Raw genomic sequence first — 15,477 nt, forward strand, 5'->3', positions numbered from 1 at the left:
TGTCCTATGGCATTGAATTAATCAAAAGATACATGCTTCTTGGACTTTGTTACTTCGTGATGGTGGACAGAAACCATGGCCACACACTACGAATAATTTGCCTCAACTTGGCTCAGCCACAAAATGTTGGAGAACTAAATTGCTCATTTCTTACAAGGCAAGAATTAGCTCATCTTCAGAAAGTAACTGCATACGCATTGACCTAGAAGCCCAACTTTTTATGACAGAAATCAAGGTTCAAAAGCCTTCTACCCCTTTACCATTTGTCTTCCTCACAAACCTTTGAAGGGTCATTCTTCTCTGTAGATAAGTCTACACTCTTAATTGTGTCTCAGATCTATAATGACTTTGTATGACTCTTCCAGAACAAGAAATTTGGATTGTAGTTGTTTCTAAAAGGTTTGTGATGATCCTGGTTCCACCTTAAACATCAGCCCTAGGCCAGTTATTTGAAGCAAATGAATGCCTAAAACACTATCATTTTTTAAAATAGCTCACCATTTACCTTGGTTGAGTGTGTAGAATTTACGGGCGGAAGCATTATTAGGAACCATCATGCTTCATCACCCCCAAACAAAATGCTGGGCAAAAAAAAGTTACGGACTACCAAGGATGCCCACAAGCTGACTGATGGACAAGATTAACCAGAATGGCTTAGCGGTTTCCTCATTGCTCAATATAACATGTCTTGTCAACAGCAAAGCCAGTTATACCAAATCACCAATGAAAGAATGTAGAATGGAAATTTAGAAACCCTGGGTTCACATTCCAGCTCCCATCTCAAGCAAATCAATTACATTTTCTAGGGGGTCAGTGTCTCTCTTTGTAAAAAAAAAAAAAAAAAAGCTTGCATGTTTTTTTAAGGCATTAACATGATAATATGAGTGAAAACACTCAGCATGGTGCCAACTAAATAAAGATCCAATACTGGATTTGAGTAAGAGTTTGAGATCTAAATGAGATCATGGTCTGCTTATGCCAGGTGTTGAGTCTTTGCTGTAATGAGTTAGTGAGCTAGAACTATTGAGGCCACAGATCATGGGTCACATTAATTAGTTGGAGAACGTAGATGACTCATCTTCATATTAACTGTCAACAGATACATTCCTATTTGGGTGACTGAAAAATTCAACTTTTAGGAAGTAGTTGCTCTTCTGATTGTGATTTTTCAGGTACTCTGCAATTGAACATACCCTTACCACAACATAAAAAAGCTATAATCAGCTTCACTGCTGAAGTGAAAAAAGAAAAGTTGGTTTTCTACACTTACAGAACTTGACAGAGAAAAGGTAGAACATGCCCAATTTAGTAAAGCTTAGTGTAGAGAACTAGCTGCCTCTGAGACCCTAAACTAGAGTTGCCTTAATATTGTAGCATAGTATGCATGACCAATATCATGCATAATTTGCAAACCTATTTCTATTCCCTAGGGAATTTGACTATGTATATTTCCTGCCCCAGTATAAAACTGGGGAGAGAGGGGATTCCAAAGGAGTTAAATGGAATACAAAGAACTGAAGAGACAAAACTTAGCAAATAAACCAGTTTTTAAAATGTCAAAGGATATTTAAGGGAACTTGCCAAGATAAATAGCATAGGTTCAAAGAAAAAAAAAAAACACTTATAATGAATTAATATTTTAGAGCTCGATCTCATAGCCCAGTATATGGCATTCTCCTTATATATAATAATGAAATAAGCTCATATTTAGCAGATACTCACCAATGGGAAATTGATTTCTGGAGCCCACCTGACATTCAGCCTACAGCTTGTTACTGATACAAAGAAAGATTAATGTACCTGCTCATAAAGAATCAGGGGAGGAGGTTTGAGGTTGCATCTTATTCATGACCAAATCCTCTCCAGCCAACCATGCGACTTCCTGGAACCATCTGTGAGAAGCTGTGGACTTTGTCATCCTGGGCCATTTATCCAGGCATGATGTTTAATTAGTGCACACAAAGTTGATGTGAAAGGCTTGGCAGCTCATCCCCTCACCCCTGTTGGGTTCATTGCCTCATTAGAAAAGCCCTGGATGGCTGACCAGCCAGATAAAATTAACAAGCACATTTTTCTAACCATCCACAATAGCAGTAACTAACATTTTCATAAAGATTTCAGGTTTACAAAATGCTGTTATGTATGTAATGCTCTTTGTTGCAGCGTAGTAGACAGAGCACCAGACCTTGGGTTTGGAAATCCCAAGTCTAAATCTCCGTCCTGCTATTATATGACATTGGAAAAAGTATTCTGTCCTCTTTATGTCTCAGTTTTCTGCTCTGTGAAATGCCTGCACAGGAGTTGTTTGGATTAACGAAGATGGTACATACGAGAATAACTACACCTTTGCTGGTATTCAGTGATTATTGTCGTGACGCAGTCTACTGCCTTCCATCTTCTCCATCCACCTAGTTTAAAGAGCAAAAAGCTCTGCCATACATCTGAAGAGATGGTGGCCCCAGACAGACCCTCTGAATAGTCTGAATAGATTGGACAACCACTGACTATAGAGGTTAACTGAGAAGACTATAACAGGAGATTCGGGCAGGGAGAGTGGAGTGGAAGATAGTGTCAAATAGGTTTACACATCTTCAGATAAGATCTCATTGGCAATCCAGACTTCTTAGAAATTATTTTCTAGCTAAAGCAAGATTCTTGTTTGTTGCTGACCCAACATGGTTATGCTGTGTCCATGTGACCAAAGGGAACACTTTGGACAAAATACAGAAGACTGTTAAAGTTTGACTCCAGAATAGAGATCTAGCCTCTTGCATCTTCCTCCCCTCCCCCACGTTCTGTTTCGAAATTCCACAACTGAGTCCTGAGCTCCCTCAAGAGAAGGGGGCTGGAGCTCATGCAGGAACCGCATTTGAAGGAAAGCAGTGATTACCTCTCCTATCTTGCACAGTCAAATAAATATTTACTAAGTAAGGACACACAGCATACATTAAAATTAATGCTTTGCACAGCTTTGGAAATGTCTGTCATTTCTGTCAATGTTTCAATAGCTCCATGATTGTGAATGGCTCTGCTGTCTCTCAGTGAGAGCTGCCATTTTCCTGACGGTGCTCAGCAGGAGATCGGGGCTGATTATATACTCAGAGCCAAAGGCCGAGCAGCTAAGCAGAGGAAAGCTCAAGGGAGAGAGGACAAGCTTACGTGCAGCGAGGTCTGCAGCCATTCTGCAGTATTTTGGGAGAGTAATTTAATGGTGATTTCAAATAAAGAAAAGGAGCTGCACCTAATAGGGACATCGTGTTTATAGACTATTAGCAAAAGAACACTGGAGGAAACTGACAGTCATCTTTCCTTGGTTAAATAGCCTATGCAGAGCTATGTCTTCTGTATGTCAAGTTGTCACCAGCCCAAGGGTTTAAGAAGGGACAGTTGGCACTTAAAAGATATTGATGCACGTGTTTACCCAAGTGTCATTCATCCAACGCCTGTGTAGTGTGGAGGTATTTGGACTCGAGTAATTTTATTTTAGAGCTTTCCCCTCCTGTAGGAATAATGTCAACTCCTGACACTAATCTGGATGCTGAAGTGATGGCTCACAGTTTCATTAATGGTATATTTATGATCTCTTTAAAATGCCAGTGATCTCCTCCTCTTGGAAAATATACACAACCATGAAGAAAGCCACTTTTTTAAGCCATTGCTCTTTCCATTGGCACCTTGGGTCCTACTGCAGCTGTGGTCACCAGAAAATGGAAGAAAATATGACCAGCTATTTTTGGGACAGTGAGAGAAACAAATCTGGAGAGCTGTAGAAATGGAGAAAGTAAGAGGTGAAACGGGAAATAGCAAACAGAGAGGTATGTGTTACACAGTTGACTACATTTTCCAAGTATTCAGCAATGAATTAGTGACATTCCTGAATGTGCTGGAATGTCTTGCTTCATTCCAGCTGTGTTTTCTCTCTGACTCATCCATCAGGGTCCCATCTCCTCAGTTCTAATACACGAGTGGTCCTATTTAACATCAGCGCCGCCTTCTTGCACTTCTTTTTTATTAGGAGGAGAGCCAGTCCTCTCTACCAATATATTTATCAATGAAAATGCTTCCCCATAAGAGGGATTTTATACCATAAAAATGGATTAGAAACTCACTACAGGAGCTCCATCTCTAATGCTTCTTGAAGTTACCTGGGTGTTGGAAACATTTTTATTATTTCAGCATAAATTGCAAAGCAACTTGAATGTGTAATTCCAACATCCGGAATCAATGTAGGTTTTAGTCTGAGTTTCCTAAAAGCAAAACCTGAGATGAGGGTTCTTGCAGGGGTGATTTATTGAAGAAAGGTTCTCTGTGTTCTAAGGATGGCAAAGGGAAAGAAGCCAAACACAGTCTAAGTTCAGGTGAAGTCCAGGCTCAGTCTGAACCTCTGGGGAGCTCTGGAGGATAAATAATGCCACAGAGTTTTTTCCACTTTGAGGCAAGGGAGCTAGAATTTCATACTTCAGAACCAGTAAACCACTAGCTCCAGGATGCCCAAGAGGAATGTAAACTACCAAGCACTTTTGGCTCTTTGAAGATCGAGGCAAAGAATGTCCAGTGGCCCAAGGGAAGTCCTCTCAAGAAGGTATGAGCTGTTAGAGGAGCAAAACATTCAGGAGCTAAGGGATGGTGTTTGAGGGGATCTGTGTGGAGCACCAGCAGTCTTTACTATGACATATGATCATATGTCATTTATTCACTAAGTAATCATTTAGTGCTTACTGTGTGCCAGGTACTGGGCCAGGTGTTGGACATATAAAAAATGAACAAGAAATGATTTACTGAAAAACTTCAACAGCTAGAGGAAAGGCCAGACATATAAATGAGATCACAAAATATAATGCGGTTGGTATTTTCAAAAATAAAAGTGCTATGAAATCACAATGAATAAGTACCTAACAGCAGGGGTGGATGTCATACAAAACTTCAGAGAGAACATACTCTTAAATATCTGAAACTTTTGAATAAGTAGAACTTGAAATCTTTGTGAAAGGATGAAGTTCTGCATACTCAGCTTAGCTGAGCTCTGCTCACACCCTGCATTATTGTTGTTGTTTTTCTGAGACATTCATTAAATATTCACCCAGAAAACATTTAGTGAGAACCTGATATGTTCCAGGAACAACAGTGGGCACTGGGGAGACAAAGAAAAAGAACAGTCCCAACCCCTAGAGGAGCTTACATCCTGAGCTCATCATTTCCCATGTGGAAATTCAGATTTTCCATCTAAAAAATAGGGTTTATAAACTCTTGATACCTATCTATACCCAAGAATAGTTCAGGAAATGTATGAGCTCAATGGAAGTGCTTCCAATAATTAAGATCTCAAAACCCCCAGGGCGGGGGGAGACAAAACAAGCAATTTTTCTTTTTTTCATCATTGTGAAAGATGTGGATAAAGTCAGCCACAAACTTAAATTCAACTCTTAGAATAAGTGACTGTTATCCCCAGTGAAATATCTAAAATGTCTTAATATATGGTCAAAAAATAAAAGTAAAAAGTAGATGAACCTTAAGCCCCCTGTGATAGTTACTACCATAGGCAGCCAAGCAAAACCACATACGAAAAAGCATCAGAATGAGGGATGGTGACACCCAGGACCCAAATCTGGATGTGACTGTCAACAGAAAATGAAGAAGGGAAGCAAATAGTGTGGAGGAAAAGCAAGTCCTAAGTGATTCTTGCCCCACATCATCTGCTGCAGCCCACTGACTGTGATGCCCTCCTCTGGCCTGTCCAAATCTTGCCCACACTTTCCCAGACAGCCAGGTTCTATCTCTTTAATGAAATAATCCAAACCTTTCTCCTAATTCTAACAGTTCTTGTGTCTACACCACTTATTGAGCTCTTTGCAAATCATCTAGTCTTTCTTAATTGTCTCTTATATCCCCAACAAGTTTGTAAACTGGAAGATAAAAAAATTCTTATTCTTTTTCGTTTCTCCAAGCTGAGTACAAGGCAAATGGAAGTAGGCAAAACTCATGCTTGCTAATGGAGGAATAGACAGTGTCCCCAAACTCCCAAGTGTGCCCTCAAATTCTGATGGACAAAGCACAATGTGGGTGCAGGAAGAGATTGTATATTGGCAACAATGCAGATGAGTCATCAAGCTTAGCAAGATTAGCCTGGAAACAAAACAGAGAACTGGGTGAGATCAGGATCTGTGTCTAGTGAAAAGCATGACAACCCTAATCAAAGTGTTGACAAAAGCAAAGGGCAAGAATCAATTTAAGGAATAAGTCAGGATCAGAGCTGTCAGGGGCTGAAAGTAAAGAACTTAGAGAAATAAAATTTGAAAAGTTAGGTCTGGGCCATACTGTAGAGATAACTCTGCTGAGATCAACCTCCTTTTTTTATTTTTTTATTTTTTTACTTACAAAAAGCTGTACATAATTAATGTATATAACTTGATAAGTTTGGACATAAATATACACCCACCAATCCATCACCACAATATATGCCATAAACCTACCCATCATCTCCATGGTTCCTTTTGTCCTCTTCTTCTTTCCTTCTTTTTCTCCTCTTTTTCCTCCTCCTCCTCCCCTTCTTCTCCTTCTCCTTTTCCTCCTCCTCTTCCTCTTCCTCCTCCTCCTCCTCGTCCTTCTTCTTCTTCTCCTCATTATTATTATTACTTTGTGATAAGAACACTTAACATAAGATCTACTCTTTTAGCAAAATTATAATATACAATACAGAATTGTTAATGCTACGGTGTACAGTAGATCTCTAGGACTTACTGATCTTATATAACCCAAACTTTATTCCCTTTGATTCATAACTCCTCATTTTTGCCTCCCCCCCACCCAGCCCTTGACAACCATATTTCACTCTCTGCTTCTATGATTTGATGATTTTATATTACCATGTATTAGTATCATGTAGTATTTGTTCTTCTGTGTCTGGCTTATTTCACTTAGCATAATATCCTACAGGTTCATCCATGTTATTGAAAATGCCAGGGGTTCCTTCTTTAAGGCTGAAAATATTCCATTGTGGATAGAGAGATAGATAGATAGATAGATAGATAGACAGACAGACACACATATATATACAACATTTTTAAAATCCATCGTTGGACCTTTAGGTTGCTTCCATGTCTTATCTACTGTGAATAATGCTGCACAGGGAAGTGCAGATGTGTCTTTAAGATCCTGATTTCAATTCCTTTGATACATATTCAGACATGGGATTGCTGGAGCATATGATTGTTCTATTTTCAGTTTTTTGAGGAACCACTCCCATACTGTTTTCTGTAGTGAGTCACCAATTTACTTTCTCACAAACAGTATGCAAGGGTTCCCTTTTCTCCACATCCTCACCAACATTTGTTACATTTTGGTTTTTTGATAAAAGCCATCCTAACAGATGTGAAGTAAGTGACTGTCCTCTTTTGATGACTGAGTCTCCACTTAGTGATTATTGTCAAACTGTGTTGATGGCTGCTTCAGAGGATAAGGAGTTACATGTCTTCACAGCTTATATGAAATTCCATCTTTGAGACTAAATTCTTAAAGACTACCATGATTCTCTGTTCTTCAATTTAATCTGCTGAAAAGATTACAGAAACTCTGAAAGGGCTGTGCCCAAAGGAAAGAACATGTGCTCCAGGTAACAATTTATCAAGACACTTCTGTTGTTTCAAACAAGTATCTTTGACTTTTTATAGGCATAAAGGTAAAAATAGGTAGAAATCATCTGAAAGTGGGGGGGGGGAAGCCCTCAAGGAAGCAGCAAAACTGAATGCCTAGATCAGCACTGTCTGTAGGACTTTCAGTGATAATGGAAGTCTTCGGTATCTGCCGTGTCCAATCAATATGGGGGCCACTAGGTATTAAGCAGTTGAAATGTGACTGAATTTTTTTATTTTCATGAATTCTAATTAATGTAAATTAAGATAAGCACATGGGGCCAATGGCTCCCTCACTGCAGTGGGACCTAACCTAGACCCTCACCTTAGATTGATGAAGAGAAAACAATAAAATAAGGTGGTTAAAGGAAGAGAATAAAAGAGATAATGATTAAAATTGAGAAAGTGATGAGAATGGGCTGTAACAACGTTGGTCAATAGAAGGAAAGAGTGAACAAGACCATCTGGGAGATCTGATTTTATTTAGGAGAAGATGTGTTGCTAGGAGATATATCAGCCTAAGACCAGAGTTAAAATAGTTTAGCTAGGAGAGGTTAGACTGGCAAGAGGCCTTGTCAGGAAATATCAACCAGTTTCTACAATCTCGATGAATGTTGAACTAAGAACTCCTTCCATGTTCAACTTCCAGGATCCTAAATAAAGCCATGTGCAGTATCTGTTTCGGTTTTAGATTAGGCCATGGAATATCCCTAAAAGCCACTTTGTTTGATGCTACTTTTCAAGGAATGAGAGCTCTCATTATTTGAAAGACAGCTCTGACTGGTTCAGTCCTGAACCCTAGAAAAGACCACTGTAGAAAATGACACTAATCCTTAAGTGTGTTTCATTGATTTACCAAATGTGTAGATATTTGTAGCGCTTTGTCCATCAATCCATAGAAAAGCAGATGACTTTCCTTCTCATTGGTGAAATGGAGAACTTTCTACATAGACCATATGACAAACATAGACCAAACAAACCAATCCACCTTGTTCATGTTCCATCAGAGACAGTTTCTGAATACTGGGAGACTCTACTGAGGTCATTAAAAATGTCAAGGGTGGGAAAGTTCCTGGAGAAGGAGAACAAAAATAAACATGCTTTCTTTTTCCCTTAAACATAGGAAGATGCTCCCAAATCAGGTCATTTGCATTGTGTGTTTTACACCTTCCCCTTGAGTAGGCTATGCCCATCTGACTGTCATGTTTATATGTCACACTAAAAAGCTATCCAGTGGGGGAGAATAACTAGTATCTTCAGAGAGCTAAACTGTTTAGGAAGCCTTTCTAAACCATTATCTCCTTGATCATCAGATCATCTTTATTTTGCAAAAGAAACAACAGAGACTCACAAGAAAGGGTAGGCTGCACAAGGTGGCTGAGCTGGTAAATGGGACAAACCTAGTAGCCCAGGTTTCCTTCAGCCAAATCTTAAATGAAAGCACCTACCTCAGGAGGCACCTGGGTGGTATAGCTGGTTAAGCATCTGACTCTTGATTTTGGCTCAGGTTGTGATCTCATGAGGTCGTGATCACAGGGTCATGAGATCAAGCCCTGCCTCAGGTTCCACGGTCAGTGCAGAGTCTGCTTGAGATTATCTTTCCTTCTCATTCTGCCCCTCCCACTTGTGCTCTCTCTCTCTAAAATATATAAATAAATCTTTTTTAAAAACAAAGGAAGGAGGGAAGGAAGAGAGAGGGGAGGGAGGGAGGGAGGAAAAAAGAAAACGAAAGCACCTACCTTAGGATCTGACTCTTGGTCCTGGGAATTATCTCCTTCTTTCCTCAAGAACACACACACACACACATACACACACACACACACACACACACACACACACACACCCCAAAATCCATACTCCTCAGGCCAAAAAGTGTTTCCAGACTACAATATCTAAAAATCATTAGCAGGCAAATGAAGAGGCATCAGCACATTAAGATATTCACTGTTAGGTCCACTGTATGTGAGACACAGACCTGGCAAACCTTGACCAGAAGTGAGAAGAAGGATTTAGAGGGGGAAAAAATGATTTTCAAGCAAAGAAAGAGAAAGGTGCAAGAAATACTGTTACAAATCAGAAATATGAGGTGGACATTTTAGGTCAGGATTAATAGCTCGTTGATAAAAAGAGCTACTCTATTCCTGTGTTCCAAACAATGAGCTAAGAGTTTTGCAAATAGTTTCCTTTAAAACAAACAAACAAACTTGTTTCTGTAGTGGCGGTGTTGACTATTCAGCATTTATTCCTCCTGAGATGATTAGTCTGTGCCAGTCATGATAATTCCATCCTTGTACACCAGCCATTACTTTGGGAATAAGCTGCTAATCCAGTGGTCTTCTCCATCACTCTTATGCAAGAGACATGGAATATATGGCCTCTGTTTCCCCTTAGAGATTAGTGAACCTTAAAAATATAATATGATGAAGGATGGAAAGAATATTACTGAGTCACTGAATCTCACAATCCTGGAATCCACTGTGCCTTCAACCTTCTTGCAATGTGAAATAACCAATTATCTTATTGCCAGAATGTCTGTTACTTGCAGCCAGTATTATCCCAATTGATATAGTCTGTTAGCCTCATTTAAAGATAAGGAACCCGAGGCTTGGAGACGTGAAGCAACGAAATCACACAAGTAGTAAGCAGAAAACTTGAGATTTGAGCACAAGTCCATCTGATTTCAAAGTCCAAGATCTTAACCACAAAACAAATTGAACTCATTTTCTTAAGTTTCTAAAAAATGTTTGCCACTGACAATCACTTTATCAAAAATCTCTTTATTTCACATTAGAAAAGTGCTAGACTTGAGTTACCAAAAAATTACTTGACCAATTACCATTTTAGATCTACCAGCCCTGATTCTTATGTATTACATAAATTAAACGTAATTTAAAAAATTATGTATTTTTTTTCATTCAGATATAGATGCACACCCTCATGGAACTGAACATCAAGTATAGCGGTGCTTGATTTCTTTTTTCATTTGTCATACGCTTTTAAATATTAGAAATCTGAGTGTGCATTTGAAGGGTTTAAGTTTTCTCCATCAATCACAAAGTACTTTCACTGCTGTGGTAGAACTAGGGACTGGCTTAACATAAAGTTGTCATCTTTATTTATTCCTGGACTTCTGTTGACAATTCTTACCTTTCCTTGCAGCAAATAACACCCTGCTTTATACCACGTTGCACAACTTGCTCAGTTTATCTGTACCTTATGACAGAAGTCACTGTAATAAATGCATATACTAAGCTCTAACAAAAATAAACCTTATGCTTAGATCAAATGTTGGTAGTACACCAGGGAAAGTTCCATGATATACCAGTCAACCTTGACACAACAGTCAAGAAACACTTATCTGGTTAAAAAGAGAGATTTGTAAACAACTAATTACAATACAGTCTAAGGGAATTCTAGAAAAGGAGGTCAACACAGAGGATGGAACAATTAATTCTTCCTGAGGGTACGAGAAGGCTTCACAGAGGTATAGACTGATGAGCTGGACTTTGAATGATGAGTAGATTTATGCCCATTTGAGAAGGCAAGTTGGGAGGATTGTAGGGAGAGGATTCTAAGTGGAAAGAACATGGGCAAGGTCATGGTGGCATGACATTTCTTTCTTTTATTTTTTTTTTTGGCATGACATCTCTGGCTGTAGTCACAGAAGAAAGGGTGGACCAGAGAAGCTGGGCATGACTTGTACTAGAAGGGGGTCTCAGTCTGTCCATGTCCAACAATGAGGAGAAGAGAGCTTTGTAAGGATATCTATGAGCTTTATGATAGATATAATAATTATTATTCCTAGACATATAAACACCCACATTCTATTTTTTTTAAGATTTTATTTACTTAGAGAAAGAGAGAGAGAGAACACGAGCAGGGTTAGGGGCAGAGGGGGAGGAAGAGGGAGAAGCAGACTCCCTGCTGAGTAGGAAGCCCAATATGGGTCTCAATCCCAGGACCCTGAGATCATGACCTGAGCTGAAGGTAGGCACCTAACTGACTGAGCCACCCAGGTGCCCCAACACCCCACACTTTAAAAGAAATTTTAGATATATTATCTAGGTTGGCATTTATAATGACTCTTTATTATTTGCATTATACTGATGAGGAAACCAAATTTCAGACAGGATGGATGTCTTGTTGATAATCACACAGCAAATATTTAGCTTAAGTAAAATGATCTCTCTATCAGAACAATAGCATCCCCCCTTGAGCATCTCATAAACTAAAGGTCATAGGAAATTAATGTGCATATTTACATTGATGTCAATGAGCATAGGGCAATTACTAAGTAAATCAAGGAACTTGGAAAGATAGTACATTTTTTATTCTTTCTTGTCTATATCCTCCAAAATTGTACTTTCTAGTTTCAAAACAAAAATTAGGAGCATTGTGAGTGCATTTAAGATAAAAACAGTGGTATTTTTTTTAATTTCAAAATTGGTCCTTGTTTTAATATATGAGTATTGATTTCATGATTATAAAGTAACATTTTGTAAAATTTGAGAGAAACAAGCTCACTTTAATTCAATCATTTATTAATATTTTTATTCATTTTTTTTCTATATATGTATGCATGTATATACCTCATGGGCCCCCAATTTTTTCTCAGGTGCTCATCCACAGAGATGATAGAGAAGACAAGCAGACAATGTGAATTATGTAAAACTCTTCATGCTGAACAAGTCACAAAATGGGATTGCTAGGATTTCTCTAAGCCTCACTATTGGAGCAAATAGAATATAACAAGGAGACCTTGACCCAGTTCAACTGAAGATATCTGAACATTGAGAGCATATTTAAATTGCTGGTCTTTCTCAAACCCAGAAATCCCAATTGGATATACCAAAGTGAAAGGATGTCACTTTGAGACATGACCCAGTAAGATGTCACAGTTTTATGGTCCTAATAAGGATGGACTCATTTTATGAGTCTAAAACCCAAAAGGCATTACTACTACTTGCTAGCCCCCATGACATAATCTGAATGTTATGTCCATTTTGCCAAAAACATACAGTCAGAATGTGTTAAGATAGAACAGGGAACAATGAAATCTAGGAACATGAAGTTGGTTGTCTGCACTAAGATAGCAGTAGGGAAGTCAGAAACCAGGAAGACATTTTTAGGATCTGAAAAGAGAGAAGGCTAACTTGCCCTCTCATTCACGTTTCCTATGAAGTATAAGATCTTAGAAGAAGACCATCCAAGATGATGTTCTGAAAAGTACATGATCACAACTTGAAATAAAGAAGTTAATCCATGAATCATCTCATCGACCCCATCTGGAAATACCATACCTCCAATCACACCTGAATGGAAATAACTGCTACATATGCCTCATCTCTGTGCTTGTGCCACCACTAAGCATCACCTAACTGCAGTTAATGAAGCATCCAGCCTCGGGATCTGGCTCCCATTCATAATGAGTAAAGGGTCACATCTCCACACTTCACAGCGAAAACTCCCTTTTACCAGTAGGTTATAAAATCAAACTACTTTCATGGAGTTTCTCTGTTCAGGGAATGTTCATCTTTTGTAGATGTCAACTTTGAAAACCCCTGAGGTTCTTCCCTACATGATATGTTCAATCATTTAAGCAATATGCAGAAATGTATTGATCACTTACATATCAATCTTTGTGTATGTGCTAGGAGGAACTACAAATTAAAAGGAATTTTACTCTTTCTGCTTTCCACAAGCTTGCATACAGGAGCCAAGTATATAAGTCAAGGGAATGTGTAATTAAATAGTGCATAGTGAGGAGGCCACTCTGATATACTAGAAGAGGATAGGACCCTGTGGGTTATAGGCAGAGTTGTCTAGTGGAAAACATACTGAAGTCAGAACCTAAGTTCAAGTCCTGGCAGCACTATTTTCCAGTTGAGTGATCTTGGGCAACCTCTTTGAGCCTTTGAACTAGATGGCTTTGTCCTCTTCCTGCCATAAAACGCTATAACTTTCCATGACTCATCTTGAGTTACAATGAAGGTGGAGTAAACTTTGTGTAAGTAGAGTGGAACAAAAGGGCATTTAAGATGGGAACAATGTAAATCAGTAGAGCAATGGATTGTGTCTGGAAAGGAAGACCCTAAGGCGATGACAGTAATGCTTTCTGGATTGAGAGTTAACAAAAATAGACTAATGTCAACACCAGGGCTGCCATTTGCTCTCTTCTCCCAACCCAGGGCCCTCCCTTAAGATTACCAGATCCAGATATCAGAAACCTTACCCAGCCATGCCTAGAAAGCCACCCAGATAGGCAAAAAGGCAAGTTCAGAAGGGCTCTGGTCTGAGAAATATAGCTTTGTCAGGAATCATTTTGTTGTTTATAACAGAAACCCATTCAAACTAGTTTAAGTAGAAAAGGGTTTGTTGAAATAATACAGGAGGATCCTATGAGATCCAACTGTAGAATATAACAACGAGGCCTCACATGATCTAGAAGGTCATCATGCACCTTCTTGGTCCATCTGACTCTCTAAGCCTCATGGTTTCTTTCTCTGCTGGGCATCTACTTCACTCTCCTCTTCCTGTATACCTGTATTCTTGCCCCAACCAAAACATGGCCATAGCATAACTCCATGACTGGAATCTCTCAGGATCCAACATAGTTAGGCTGCAGTTTTTATGACTCATTTCAAATTCTAAGGAGAGCATTGAATTGTCCAATGGCCAGCTGATGGGTTTATCATTTCTCTAAAATTCCTCTACTTAGCCAATGGATAGATTTATAAGTTCTCTAAAATTTCTCTAATTATGAGAGGCTAGTAGAACTTGTAGTACCCGATTCTGGCTCTTCCAGGGCTTTGAGTGGGATAGGGTAAACCAGAAGGAGAATTTAGTTATGCTGAGCAAATCAACTACTGTTTTTGCTACCAGCTACTGTTATGGCTTAGACGTCTTATGGGTTAAAAAAGATTTGTGTGAACAAACCTAATGACCTAACTATCATTTATAATATATAACATAATTTTTATGAGAAAACATGCCTCCAGTTCCAAATTTCAACAAACTTTGGGGACAAAATCTATTTCTAAGTTGGGGGCTATCTCCATACAATGTCTACCAACTAAACATGACATGAAATGAAGGCATTGGTTAGACTGTCTCAACTTACTCCACAAGAACATTCCTTCATACCACAAAATCTCTAACACTCATGAGCACAGATCTATGCCTTCATGTAGAGAACAAAGGCCAATCACTTAGGAAAAGAATTTATTTTTAGAATGGTAGATGAATGACTGAGAAGAAGGTAAGATGGCCAACCTTCCTCCATGACATTAGGCAGATCTTCAAACAAAGGAAACAAACCTTTGTTTTACGGCAGTCATATGCCAAAAACTGTACCCAGAGCTGGACATGCTTTTTCTTATTTAACCCTCATAAGATTTTAAAAGAAGGCTATTGTTAACCCCACTCTCCAGATAAAGGAACTGAGACTCAATGAGGTCAACTAACTTATACAAAGTCATAAAAGTTGTGATAGAGTCAATACTCAATACAGAGTGCATCTGACTCCAAAGGACATGCTCACTCACTTTCTTCACACTCTAATCAGCATAGCGGTTATGAGCATGGGCTCTGAAGCCAGACTACTGGAGTCCTACCCATCTCCATCCCCGACCAGTCCTATGACAGAGGCCAAGTGAACCTGCATCTCAGTTTCCTCAGTAAAATGAGTTATTTAGAACCCATTCCAAAAGCTGTGAGAAGGATTGAGTGAACTTTGAACAATGTGGTAAAATGTTGTTATGGTGGGTGAGCACTTGAGAAAATATTTTACAATGTAAAATGTTTAAATCTGTGAAGTGTTTAGAAAAATTCCTGATACATCTTAAGCTCC

This window comes from Halichoerus grypus, chromosome 14 (genome assembly GCF_964656455.1).
Source record: "Halichoerus grypus chromosome 14, mHalGry1.hap1.1, whole genome shotgun sequence".
Classification (NCBI taxonomy): Eukaryota; Metazoa; Chordata; class Mammalia; order Carnivora; family Phocidae; genus Halichoerus; species Halichoerus grypus.